We start from the raw sequence: 13,712 nt of genomic DNA, 5'->3' as shown, positions 1-13,712 counted from the left end.
AGGTGATAATTACTTCCTCTTAGCTCACTGTAGTGGTCACTTGACTGTCTTCTAGTTCTTTTTGTTTCCAATGAAGAGCCAGCTATGAGTCTAATTGTAGATAGAGTAACTTGAAGATAATTTGTTTTATTCTCTCTAGTTGATCTTAAATATATCTCTTAATTTTGGCATTCTCCAGATTCACCATAATGTTATCGGGTTTATATTTTGTGGATATTTTTAATAGTTATTATTGCTACCAGTTTATTTTTTTCTTCTTCTTCCTTTTAGTGTGAGAAAGGCAATGTGCCGATGTTGTAACAAGGTATGATGGGGCACATCTCACACGAGTGTGGACACCCAGTTATCCCGCTTATGAACTGCAAAAGGATGACCAGTTTCTTAAACACCTTTCTCCACAGCTAATCCTTGAATTTACAAACATGTTTATGAAAGGGTTTCAAGAAGAAAATAGTGAAAAGTGACAGTCCTGTTGAGAGACTGAAGAAGAACATGTCAGAAAAACGCTCATTGGCTTTGGAAACATGGAAGTTGCTGGTGACTTTGACAAGTTTCAAGACAAGGAGACATCAGGTGAGAGTGTGTTGAAAAAAAAAACACAGAGCAGGTTTTCTAAACTGCTTGGCTTGAGTAATTAAATGAAAACTTACATTTATATTTCAATTATACTTTTAATAGCAATACATCATTATGAAGTTAAATAATTAATGAATCATTTTAAGTTCATCAAGCTTTTTCATAAAGGGCAAATCAAGAAATTACTCTTAGAATGTCAAAGAGCTTGTGAGAAAAATAATTAACATTGATTAAAAAATTAAAACAGACATACCTTTCCTAGCCAGTAATAAGTCACATATTCATAAATATATGAAGAGACTATTTACTTTAAACTAGTACTTCATGAGGCCTTCTCCATCCATCTTTTTTTTTCTCATTCTGTGTGTTCTTTTGTTATATTTTTCAATTCACTCAATGGTTTCAACTACCTGCTTTCCTCTGAAGCCACAGAATTCAAATCTCCAGTCTCTCTCCCTCCTATGAAACAGAACCACAGCAAAAATTCTCTGGTAGATAATACTATTTTATTCCATATTCATATGCCTATAAATTCAATATATTCACAATTTAACCCATTTTCCCCACCAAACCTAGTGTCTCATCCCCATTCCATAGCCTCGTGAGTCACATTGTCTTTCATCTAGTTGCCCAAGACAGAACCCTGGGAGCTAACTCTGACTCCACTTAACCAATAGCGATTATCAAAACGTGTTCACTCTACCTCCTTCGTACCTCTCAGATAAGTCCTGTATAACTCTATCGGACTCCATCGTCATCGCCTGAACTCAGTCCTTCTTCGTTTCTGGCCTGGATAACTGCAGTCACTTCCATTATTTGACTTTTAAAAACATTTTTAATATGTTGCCTAAATGGTCTTTCTATGACTTAAGCCTAAACACATACTTGTCTCCTCAAAAGACTTCACTTCTGCCAGGTTAAGGTCCAAACCCCTCAGCATGACAAGGCAGCCCCTCTGCCCTCTGGCCCTTTACCTCCCATCACCTGCACATGTGGACACGTGTCCCCCACTGTTTCAGCTGCCTGGCCTGCCCTTCTTCTACTCTTGTTGCACCACTGACTAAATATTTTTAATATATCCCTGAAAGTAACAAAATTTTCTTCAGGGAAAATAGAGACTTGACAACATATGTCATAGAGCTTTATAAATGCAGCAGCACCATGAAAATATGTTTGATTATTTTTACTAAAAGCTTTGATGAGTGTATCAGGTCAAAATTACCCATAGTTAAGCATTTGCCAATAGGTTTTTTCAGAAAGAGTTTACACTCTTTGGGGCCTAGGTCCTATGTTTCACAGCATGACAATGGTAAACAACTGACAGTTTAAATCTCCTTAGCCCACGAGGACAAGAGTCAGCATTAACCTTAGATATGTGAAGCAGATTGAGAATCCCCCAATGGCCTGATCGCAGTTCTAGGATAATGGGAGTGTTAAACTTCTTCAAAACTAAATGTATTGCAAATGGATTCTGTAGCAGTTCAGCCATGAAAATGCTTTTCAGAGCTTCTGAGAATCCTAACTGAAAATATTTACAGGTTGGTCAGCAGCTCAAGACTTATAAAGGCTTCCTTTCCCTTTATTTTGGGAAAGAAATTAATGATAGAAAGGGTATGTATTCATTTGTATGCATCTTTCGTACTACTAACCCTCTCCCAACTGCATTTACACCCTATTCCAGAATTCTTTTTGCAGGCATGTGGGATGGTTATGTGGAGCTGAGCCAAGCAGAAGCAAGTGGATTTGAGCCATGGGGTTGAGTGGTTGTTCCGAAAAGACCAGATAAAGCTGTTGAAATATTTGCAGAGGTGGATTTCTTGTTGCTTTAGGATATAAAATAATCCAAATAATTTCAAGGTATTTATTCCTTAATATTATTCCTTTAAATTTTCTATATTGTTTAGAATCTAAAGATTTTTTTCAGGTCTGTTCAGATATGCTGAACAAGAGTAGAGTTATGTTGTTAAAATTAAAGAAATATGATCCCTTCAAAAGTTAATATAAATATTATTTTAAAAATTCACCTGTGACATTCCTGGATTAGTTTTAAGTACATAAACAAGTTTTTAGTTCTAAAAACAATAACACCATATCATAGCAGCATAAACTTACAGAACTTGCCTCTTCTTACCTTGATGCTTTTTGTTCTTCCCTAAAGGAATATTTGTCTATTCTATAACTCTAAAGACCTGAAATAAGTCTAGTTTTGAATGTGAGAAATCATTAATTTAGATAAAATATTTGTAGACATAACCTTAACCAGCTCTTCTGAAGCAGACTATTCAAGCTGCTTAAGAATTGAGGGCAAGTGGGAAAAAGGTAGAATTATACTAGGTACAATAAATGTTTGGTATCGATGATCTAATCATTAACTAAATAAACTGGCATTAAAAATGAGGTATCATTATCCAATAGACTTTGGTCTCATCCTGGAAGTTATCTAGTGACATTTCCTGTAGGAGCGCCTACAGAATGCCACGTAAATCCTAATGGAGAACAATATTGAGTATAACATAGTCCACATTTTCCCAACTAGGAGAGCCCCTTAAAAAAATTATGTATCCCATTTGAATTAAGTAAAATAAATAAAAATCCACTTATAACATTTATTAAACAGAATATTTAACGCAATATTAACACACTTTTTCCCACTTTGACATTGCACCAAGTGATTTATTTAAACATGCACATTTGACATCGGAGCCTTTATCATTACCAATTAAAGTTTTTGAGACATCCAACAGAGTTGCCCAGCATATATATTTTCATTTCCAGCTAAGTTGTTAGAAATGAAGCCTTTGGAACTGGGAATGCTGTCACTAGAAATTCTATCTCAGGCCACAGTGAGTTTTGCATAACACTAGTATTTTATAAAGAAATTAGTTCCATAGGTTTTTATTCATAATTTCTACAATGTTACTGTGTCCTGTGACATGGAACATCCACCCAAGAGTATACATGTGCCACAAACACCCAGGAATAACTGCTGTTTCAACACCAATATTTCTGCTCTTACTTTTACCGATTTTACCAGATGACCTTCTAGAGTAAGGGTTAACTGAGGATATTTCATGATACTGTTTTATTCTCCAACAATACTTTAGTTTTTTCAAATAAAATAATTGAAATAGTTCCTATAGTAAGAAATTTTACAAAGATGTGAATATAATACAAACATTTTCTGATCGATGTTGCCAAAAAACTTAGATTTGGACATATAAATAATTTATTATATGATAAAAATTGTTATAAATATAGGTTTCCTGACAACATGTAAATTTGTATTTTTATATCTGGTCAAAGCAGCAGTTGAATAAATTGACCATTTTTTTTTTGTTCCACTACCAAACTAAATTCTAAACAGCCTTCATATCCAGGTCCAATCTTGCTTTGCTTCATAAATATTCCCAATTTCAGACCATAGTGATCTTTCCCTTCTGAGAATTCCTATACAATGTTCTGTTCATATTAATAATTTATAATTTATGCTGTCCTATATTGCTTTCTAGCTCTTTTATGTTAGCTAAGTTTATTTCCTCCATTTTCTTGATTGATATCTTATCTTATACTCCTTTTTTATGCTATAAACCACTTACCATAATGTTTTTCATAGCAGAATTACTCAATAAGTGCTCATTGATTATGACCCATATCTAGTCACTTTCAGAAAGGGGGAGGGAGGGAGGTAGAAGTAGAAAATGTGTAAGGGGGATAAACAATAATAAAAAAATACAATAAAAAAAGAAAAAAGAAGTAAACATCTTTGATTGGCTTGTATACAAATGATTATACAGATTAATTGAGGCCACCCAGATCCACTTTACAGAAAACCAAATGAGGCTAGAATGAAATCAATAGAATATTATTCAGACATAAATAAGTTCTTGTATCTCCATTGCTGTGATAAAAATGGCAGAATAAGATATCAAAGAATATGGCATATTTAATATTGAATTAGAAATCACAATACTTTCTCTCTTGTTTCTATTAAAAGTAAGGAGCTTCTGAAACACATACCCGGAAGACTTTGTTGGCTAAAATGCAAATTTATCAAGTGTCACTCTTTCCCCAATTATTTTTTCTGGAGCAGATGACGGTTGAATACTTTTCTTCATATATTTTAATTCTAGACATAATATTTGATCTTTGCAAAAATACACTCGATGCAATAATGGTATTACTAACAATTCTTTTACATCGCTATAAGACTGGAAATTACTGTCATTTAAATAAGGTCTGTAAAAGTTTTGAATCATAGTGAACAATCCATATGTCAAAGAATCCTATAAATATTTAGATTATTTCAAGAAGGCAGGTCATTTCCATAATGTTTTCCCTTCCCAAAGAAGGTTAGAGTACAAAGTCTGAGGAGCTTGTCACTGATATTACCACTAACTTTGCCCCCAGCCAAGAAGGGAGATAACTTCCTACTGGACCATTCTGTAAACTGCTCCCTTGCAGTATACAAATTCAACTAACTGATTACTAAAAAGCTAATTTAGAATTATTAAATATGATATGGTTGGTCTGTTGCTGCTGTATATTTTAATAAAATTGGTTTATAAGTTAACTCCCTTTTTAGGAGCTACATGATATTTATATCCACGCATGAACTTCAGAAATATCCTTCTGTAATTTTTATTATTTTTACTTTTTTCTGCAACCTCTTAATAAATAACAGAAAACTAAACATATATTTTTCTAGTTTAATTTAAAATCATATTAGATTTCAACTCTTGACATGTTATATAAGTATATATACACATAATTATATATGTGTATATAATTATTCTCACATTGAAAAAATGGTGATTATCTTTTATATATTCAAAGGAATTTTTTTACTTTATTGACAACCAATTTACATTTTGATTCCTGAAAAGGGTCTAAAATGCTATGGAAGGAATCCAATGCAATATTCCTAAGTACACTTCACATTTAACTCCTAAATATCAGCTTAAAACTTCATATTTGTTCATGTCAATATCAAGATGTATCACATAACAATTTCACTAATAAATACAAATACCTTCCTATAATGTAGTATGTAATAAAAACTATATGATCACTAAAACAACCTAATTGCTACAAATATGCTATAAGCTCATGTGAAAATCATATTCATATTTATTTTTATAATTCTTACATGCATTTAACCCTAACCTATTACCATGTCACATTTATAGTTTCTAGCAAAAATTAGTTTTATCTTTTTTACATCTTAATAAAATACCAAAATCTAATATATCAGCAACACTTCTTAAATTATTGACCTACCACTATATCTTTTATAGATAAATTGTATGGGTTTTTATTGATTTGTTGTTTGTCTTTAATTATAAGGCTTCACCTAAAAAAGAATAGTCTTTATACTTTGGTCATTTAAATTTCACCCCCATACTTTAAAACAGGAAGTAACTAAATCTCTATCGTGAATTTTACCCTCTCTGTCCAAAATTCCTTTCTTTACACCACCCTAAATTCTGAGAAGTCTAAAATTGTGATTGCTTGTTCACAGAGGAAATAATCTGTTCCATTTATTCTCCAAGTCACATCTTATTTTATCATGACCAACTGTTTCACTTCACTTTTAAAAATTCAATGTATTTCAAGACTATGGTGACCTCCATAGGTTCAGGGCATTTCCAAAGAAATTATAAGAAAATTTCTGTTTCCTAGAATGTCATGAAAAAATTTATTTCCACAAATATAATGGAGAATGTCAGTAAATTTTCTAGTGTGCTTACAAAATATAATAGTACAATTTATCTTACTAGAAATAAAAAATATTCGAAACCTAAAATATATATAGATTGCTATGAAATGTGTGAGAAACCATACATATGGAAGTCAAGTGTTTGACTTTCTGACATTTCCTCCACATTGAAGCAAGAAGCAAGGATTTCTTTCTCCTAATAGATGTAAAACTACTCAGAACAAATGCTAGGCCTCTTATAGAACATTCACAGAAGCACCAGGGCATGGGAAAAGGAATCCTTCAGTGTTTTTGTCTTAAAATATTAAAGATGCCACATTTTTTCATAAAATTTTGGTGGAAAATTTAATATTCTCAGGATAAACAATTCTTACATGGGTCCCTTTGATCATGTGTTTCAAATATATAACAAATTAGACACTTGTCACTAATGCATAAAAATGAAGTCATGAAAGTGAGTAGTACAAAAATAACTATTTACTATGCCGTAAGGACAAGAAAATATAAATTATTGCCCAAAGTTTTTAAAGCCAAGTTTAAGCATTTTAATAATATTTCTTACTATTCCTTCTTATGAGTTATAATTTAGTGTCATAGTATTCACAATATCATTAAGGATTCTTCAGTCACTGAATACTGCCCTGTAGTGTACACTTGTCAATGAATACAAACATGGGATATTTTCACAGAAATGTTAAACTTTCTCCTTTACCTTTGTTTTTGTAAAAGCCAGAGTCGGTGCAAAGTTGATTCGTAGGATTTAAAAAGTTTGCCAATATGGAGAATGGTCAAATCTAGCAGTATAAAGTAATGGAAATAACATGATATCTGGAATCTAATAGAGATCCAAATACAAGCTTCTTTTATCAATGATGCTAATTTGGGAAAATTATTTAGATCTCTGACTTCTAGTTCACTCATCTGTGAAATATTCACCGAAGAACTGCTGTGAACATTAGGTAATAGAATATATATCAAATGTACTTAGCACACGGGGAGAATGCTGTGACCATTGCCTTTCTGTGCACCATGAAGTGTGTTGAGCCAATGCTGTGGTTCCCCATCTGGTTAAACAGCTGGTTCCATAACTTGTATGTGAATCAGACTGCATATATACACACGACTTACTGTTTGACTGGCAGATTCAATCCAAACACATTTTTACTTTTTGAGAAAAAACACTGAGGGATACAATAGGCTGAAAGTTGCTCCATCTATAGTCTGGGTGTTACAGCCTGATTCCTGCCCTGCCCCCCTTCAAATTCCTACTTTGAAGTCCTAAACTTCCTTACTTCAGAATGTAACCTTATTTGGAGAGAGGTCAAAGAGCTAGTTAGGTCGAAATGGAGTCAACACAACTGGTATCCTTAGAAGAGGAAATTAGGACACAGAAACAAAATTTGGACACAGGGAAAACATGAAGTCCCAGTGAGGAGGTGGTCATCTGTGAGTGAAGAAGAGAGGCCGAGAAGAAACCAACTCGGCGGACACCTTGATCCTGAAACAGTGAGAAAATAAATTTCTGTTCCTTTAGCCCCTCCATCTGTGGTACTTCGGCAGCCCTAGCAAACAAATACACTTGGTAAATACTTTTTTGCCTTATAAGGGTGGATCCAATAAGCAGTTCCATTAAGCGGTTTTCATAGTTTTAATTCATTAAGTTCAGATTGTGACAGTAGTATTTTTCTTACTCCTAAGTTATAAAAAGATTTAGAATTATACCTCTTTATATTGAAAAACCACATATCTAAAGAAACTTTTTATTATTTAAGGACTCCAACTGGCAACATAATTCAGATGCAATTAACATGTTCTCGGAGCGCATACATGTGGGTGGTGGGGTCTAAGTGGAGGCTTTTCAGTGTCAAGCTGGAACTAGGAATAGAATGCTTCCATTTTATTGTGAAACTGGAGACAGCATGTTAATGGAAAGTTCTTGAAGTAATTATGGGAGACATGACTTTTTTTGTGTTTTATGTGAGTAGCTTAAAGTATTACTTTATTTCCATGCAGTGAATCTCTCAAATATATAAAATTATTTTCACCCCCAGAAGTACAGCTGCTAGGTCTATTTCTATGTGCACCATTTTTTGTATTCACTAGTCAGAATATTGTTTAATAAAAATTTATAGTCACTATCTCAAGACAAATCAGAGCCAAATAAATGAAACAAAGTGAAATGTAAAACTATGCAAAAATTTAGGGGTGAGTATGGCAGGTAGTCTCCATGATCATGTTGCAGGCTCTAGTTCTCTTTCATGTTGATTACCATAAAAGAATTTAAGAAGTTCTCCAAATATACAGTTCTAAAGAAATGATTCCACGCACATCTTAATTATGGAACAATGAATTCTAATTTGTATGCCCAAAAGTCAGTTCCAGCTTAATTACCATAACTCACTGATATGGTACCACAACCAATATTTGTAGTTCCTTGCTATAACAATGAAAACATCTGAATTTGTCAGCCACATATTCAGCCGTCCTAATGCACTTGGCTAGAGAGCTTCCTCCTTCCCCATCAGGTCTCCACATCCCTCACAGGAGATCAGAAGTTTCTCTCTTTGCCCATTTTTGGACTGGAATGAGGTAGCAAGCTCAAAACAAATGAATCGAGAGAATGTTTCCATAATGAACAGTGAGAACCTCAGCCTTCTTTCCCGGATGTGCCATCTAGGATGTGCCTTCTGAACAACTGTAATTGTGTGCAGGAGACCAGGAAATTGAGTGCCTACCTCTTTAGCTAATAAAAGACCCATAGAAATACTCACTGTGAAATTTCAGAACAGATCCCCAAACCAGGCAGGGGCAGTAAAATCATACACAAAGAAAGAGATATAATGGTATTGAAGTCTAACAGCAACAGTGAACAACAGACAGTGCAAACAGTAATTTCAAAATTCTTAGAGAACATTTTCCAACATGCACTTTTATCTAGATTAAGATGTAAGAATGAGAATACAATAAAAGGATTCAAATATTCAAAGACTCAAAAATATATTCTCCTGCACAATTTTCCAGGAAGCTACAAAGAGTTGTCCTTCAGCAAAATGAAAGAATGGACCCAAGAAAGTGGAGGACACAGGATCCGGGTCACAGATACAAAACAGAGGGATGGGAAGAGGAGTGCCGAGTTTGCGAACTCCGCGCTAGATGACAGGGCAGCCATCTAGGTTAGCGCAGAAGGCACGGGGCTACAGAGGAGAAGCCTGGAGGTTGTGGGGTGGGAAAAGTGGGAATGATGGGTTGTTTGGAGGGGTTGAGCATTTGAAAAGAAGGCTCAGAAATGTGTAAAGAAGCATTTAAAAAAAAAAAAACAAATATATTGGGGAAAAAAGCAAATGAATAAGAGTTACAATTACCTCCAGGGGTGGGAAAAGAATATGGTTAAAAGGTGATCACAGTGCAGTACTAAGATATTAATGAGCAATACTGGCTATCATGACAATGTAGACATGAAAATAGAATTTTATTGGGAAACTGGGAAGAAGAAAGTGAGGGTGAGATCAAGTAAGAGGTTAAATCCTCAGCCATTGGAACGGGAAGTCAATGATTCATAAACATACAGGTAAATATCAGAGGTGACTTCCATAAAGTAGTATGGACTGGAAATTTTGTTTTTAAACTATGTGTATACATTACTTTGAATAAAATAAAAATTAATTCTATAAACATCATTTCATATGGAATCAGTGTTAACAGAAACTACAATTGCATAGTTTGGGATGGTTAGAACTCGATATGGAAGTTCTCGGGGAGAAAGTGACCAAGAAGTAGAAACTACTTTCCATTGTGGCTAAGACTACTACTATTGTGGCCTCAGGCCTGGGATGGTAACCCCACGTCCTCTTCGGGGACCTTATGCAAGGTGCTGTACCTCTAGGAACCTTAATTTGCCGCTATAAAATGAAGGAAATGACAGCATTTAACTTATAGGGTTGGTATGAAGGTTCTTATACAGTACAGACATATAGTAAGCATTCAATGAAAGCAGCCCAACAAATAAATCTAGGTTATCTCTGCTTTGTAGGTAGCTGAGAGGCTGAAAGCTATATGCCTACAGGGTCAGGTGGAAGACTTAATGGTTTAGGAGGGATAGACATTTGAATGGACGCAGGCACTGTGTGCCACCTGAAAAGGACAAAAACTTGTCAGCTCCATTATATTTGGCTATGCAGAAATTTAAGCCTTCTATAACAGATTCACCTATCTTTTAGATCACCTGATTTTTTAATCATCTAATTTAAGTCCTAACAAATTTACAAAACATTATGCAAGCCAAACAAGACCCAGCTTCAGTTGTGTGCTGCCCACCGCTTCCTATTTAGCCATTTCTGAGGATATATAATCTCAAGCAGAAATTACATCCACAACCGTGCTCTGTACTGCACTTAGTAAAACATCACACCTGGTAAAAAAAACATCCTTATTACTGTCTATGAGAAGGAACATAGCATGAACTGTTATTTATTGGTACATGAAAATAGCTCTATTTGAAGCTGACAATGTTACAGAAAGGGACACAGAGTAATTTTAGAAGTTGTAAGTACAAGTATTATTTAATATTCTAAGCAATGCTTAATGCTTTTTAATACTGAAGATTTCACTGATAATCATGCTTCTTGGTATAATTTTTCCCTATAATTCTGACATTTATTAAAAAGCAACAGTTCAGCGTCTGTAATCATAGATAATCTTTTAAATTCTCTCCTAAGGTCATTTTAATGTTTTTGAAATGTTGTAGCTAGGTGTTGAAAATACTTAAAGTCACAGGCATTATGTATAACAGATGGTAAATAAAGTAACACTGAAGAGGAAATGATTTTCCTTTGACCTTGTAAATTTAACATGTAAAAAGTGAGAAAATTGGGCATTATTTAAAAGCAACAAATTACAACTTCTGTCCTCTATTAAAGATATTAAAATAATCAAAATGGGTAATATTGCATGTCAACTATAATTTTAAAATAAATAAAATCAAAATATATTTAAGCTGAATTGTAAGGACCACTCTAGAAAATAGTTTTGTCTGTAAAATATAAAAACTTTCTTAATCTCCCAAGCAAACCCTGGGCATAACCTTAGTGCAGACAAACATTTATGAGTGATAGCTAAGGAAGAGGTGAAAGTGAATACCCATTCCAAAAATAATTTTAAAGTCCTCAAATGTATAATTACTATGCAAAGTATTATAGAGACATTAAAAAATATCTTTGAATGAATATAACCTAATATCACAAGATAACCAAACATTAACAGTAAACTACTCTCTAAAATTCTAAGTGAATTCATTGAAATCTGTCTTCTCACATTTTTAAGAAAAGAGTTATCACTAAACATGGCTGATTGGTTTCTCTTTAATAAGATGATATACAAAGTTGGAGACTTGGGTCTTGCAACATCAATAAAATACATAATTTTTCAAGACGAGGCTGCCTGCAGATCAATTCCAGCCATGCCTACTGCCCAATGACTGCTTTCTCTTCATACTATCACAGTAGAGTTGACTCATGACAAAGACCATATGGCCCACAAAGCCCAAAATATTTCTATGTGGTTCTTTACCAAAAAAAATTTTTTTGCTGTTCCTTATACTAGAAGCCTCTATTAGAGCAAAAATTATTATTTGTCCCTTTTGGCAGATGTACTCCTAAAGAACAGAAACACTTCTTTTGCTTCCTTCATATAATCCAGAGTATTTAATTATTGGGACAACAATATCCTCTTTTATAGGACAACATAATGAAACATCTAGGTACATGGAAAATGACTACTGTCATCTGTCAATGGCAAATATATTCTTCAATGGGTTCCATATGAAATGCTATCATGATCTGGGGCGATATGGTCTGTATCAGTGGGTTTCAGAGTTTTCTTACTGTAGATTTCTTTTTTTCTCAAATAAAATCTTACTCTGGAATTCCAATTTACAGAAGAGATAAGAGCAATATTGCCTGCATTTCCTCTGGAGGGAATCTAAGCTTTGCCACCCTGAAATATAACTTTTGGGATATTGATTTTAAGCTAGTTTTTAAGAAACAAAAAGACTAAGAAAGAATCTTTGACCCTCCTCTTTCCTGCCTAAGGGAATTCAAATATAAAGGCCCACTTTAGAAAGGGAATCTTAGCACGTCCACCTGAGTATTTCAAATTAAGCGTGGGTGCCTGTTCTGGATCCCGACCCCACCCCCACCCACACCCCTGTCCCCTTGTTTCTGGGTTTGCAGGAATCTGTTTGAAGTGCCTGTTTCCCCTTCAAAACCCTGGACTCCTGCCCTCTTCTTTTGTTCAGAATGGCATATAAATCTCAACTGCCCAAAGCTTCTTGGGGTTTAGTTGTAGCACCCCAAAATGTACATTTGTATAATAAGCTTTAGACATCTTCTCCTGTTAATCTGTCTCTGTTAAATCTAATTATTAGCTCCACTAGAAGAATTGAGAAGGTGGGGGGAGGAAAGTTATATTTCTGAGGCCCCACACCTCCATGGTTTGGCAGAAAGGAAAAAAAACAAACCAACCAACCTCTGGAAAATCCATGAATGTTAGAGAACATTGCTTGCAGTGGTCTAGAAGAATTGCTGAGTTATTATGGGAATGTGTAACTGGATCATAGCCAGAGACCAACAATCTATGGCTTTCATTTAATTCATTGCCCTCCAATAAACCTTTACAGCAGAGGTTGTCATGTGAGGAGGCAGTATATTCTGCAGCAGGGGTCCTCGACCCCCAGGCCACAGCCTGTTAGGAACCTGGCTGCTGAGAGCAAAGCCCGCTGCCTCCGGTCACTTCCCCCTGCCACCCAGTCCCTGGTGCCAAAAGGCATGGGGGCCACTGTTCTAAAGGATATTCTCAAGGATATTTTCATGATTCTCATGGAATTCAGTGCATCCCCACGTAGGACATGACCATGAGAACTGAAATGACCCAAATCATTCTGTCTGCATCAGACCTACTACCAAACAGGTCCCAGCATTTTGCAACGTTACTAGACAGTATTTTCTGATTATTAATGTCCTCAAGTCACCACCAGAGAAGACAGCCGTATTTGATTTATTGTTTAAAGCAAACTTAATAAGCTACAATAGTCACAGGAATGCTTAATATTTGAAGAGTAGTAAAATACTATCACAGAGACAATCTCTCTGAAAATTAGCTCTGCAGAGCTATCCCAAAAACTGTATTTGGGAAACCCTTTTTATAACTTTTTATTTAAATTTCAAGACAGGTGTCATTACATTTTGAAAACTTTCTTCTTTCTATGCATCAAGCTATACTTGTACTACACCAAACACACCATGTTTATCACATCCTCCATGATTGAGATGTATGTGTCTGTCCTGCTTTTTTCTCCGATATTCGAGTGAAAGGATAATATCACTCTGGCTTCATGATTTTTATCTTGCTCATGTTTAAGGTGGAG

The 13,712-nt window shown here is 34.7% G+C and overlaps 1 non-coding gene across 1 annotated transcript; it reads right to left on the bottom strand.

Moving 5' to 3' along the window:
• Positions 1 to 270: 270 nt before the first annotated feature.
• LOC129085139 (small nucleolar RNA U13) lies at positions 271 to 371 on the bottom strand. The gene has a single exon (XR_008530646.1). It is a non-coding gene; the product is annotated as a small nucleolar RNA U13 (small nucleolar RNA).
• Positions 372 to 13,712: the final 13,341 nt, after the last annotated feature.

The sequence above is a fragment of the Pteronotus mesoamericanus genome, unplaced genomic scaffold, assembly GCF_021234165.1.
Source record: "Pteronotus mesoamericanus isolate MK-2021 breed Mesoamerican mustached bat unplaced genomic scaffold, CSHL_Meso_final scaffold_21, whole genome shotgun sequence".
Taxonomy (NCBI): Eukaryota; Metazoa; Chordata; class Mammalia; order Chiroptera; family Mormoopidae; genus Pteronotus; species Pteronotus mesoamericanus.
Note: the sequence above shows the minus strand (reverse complement) of the source record. Positions and strands in the feature narration are given on the sequence as shown.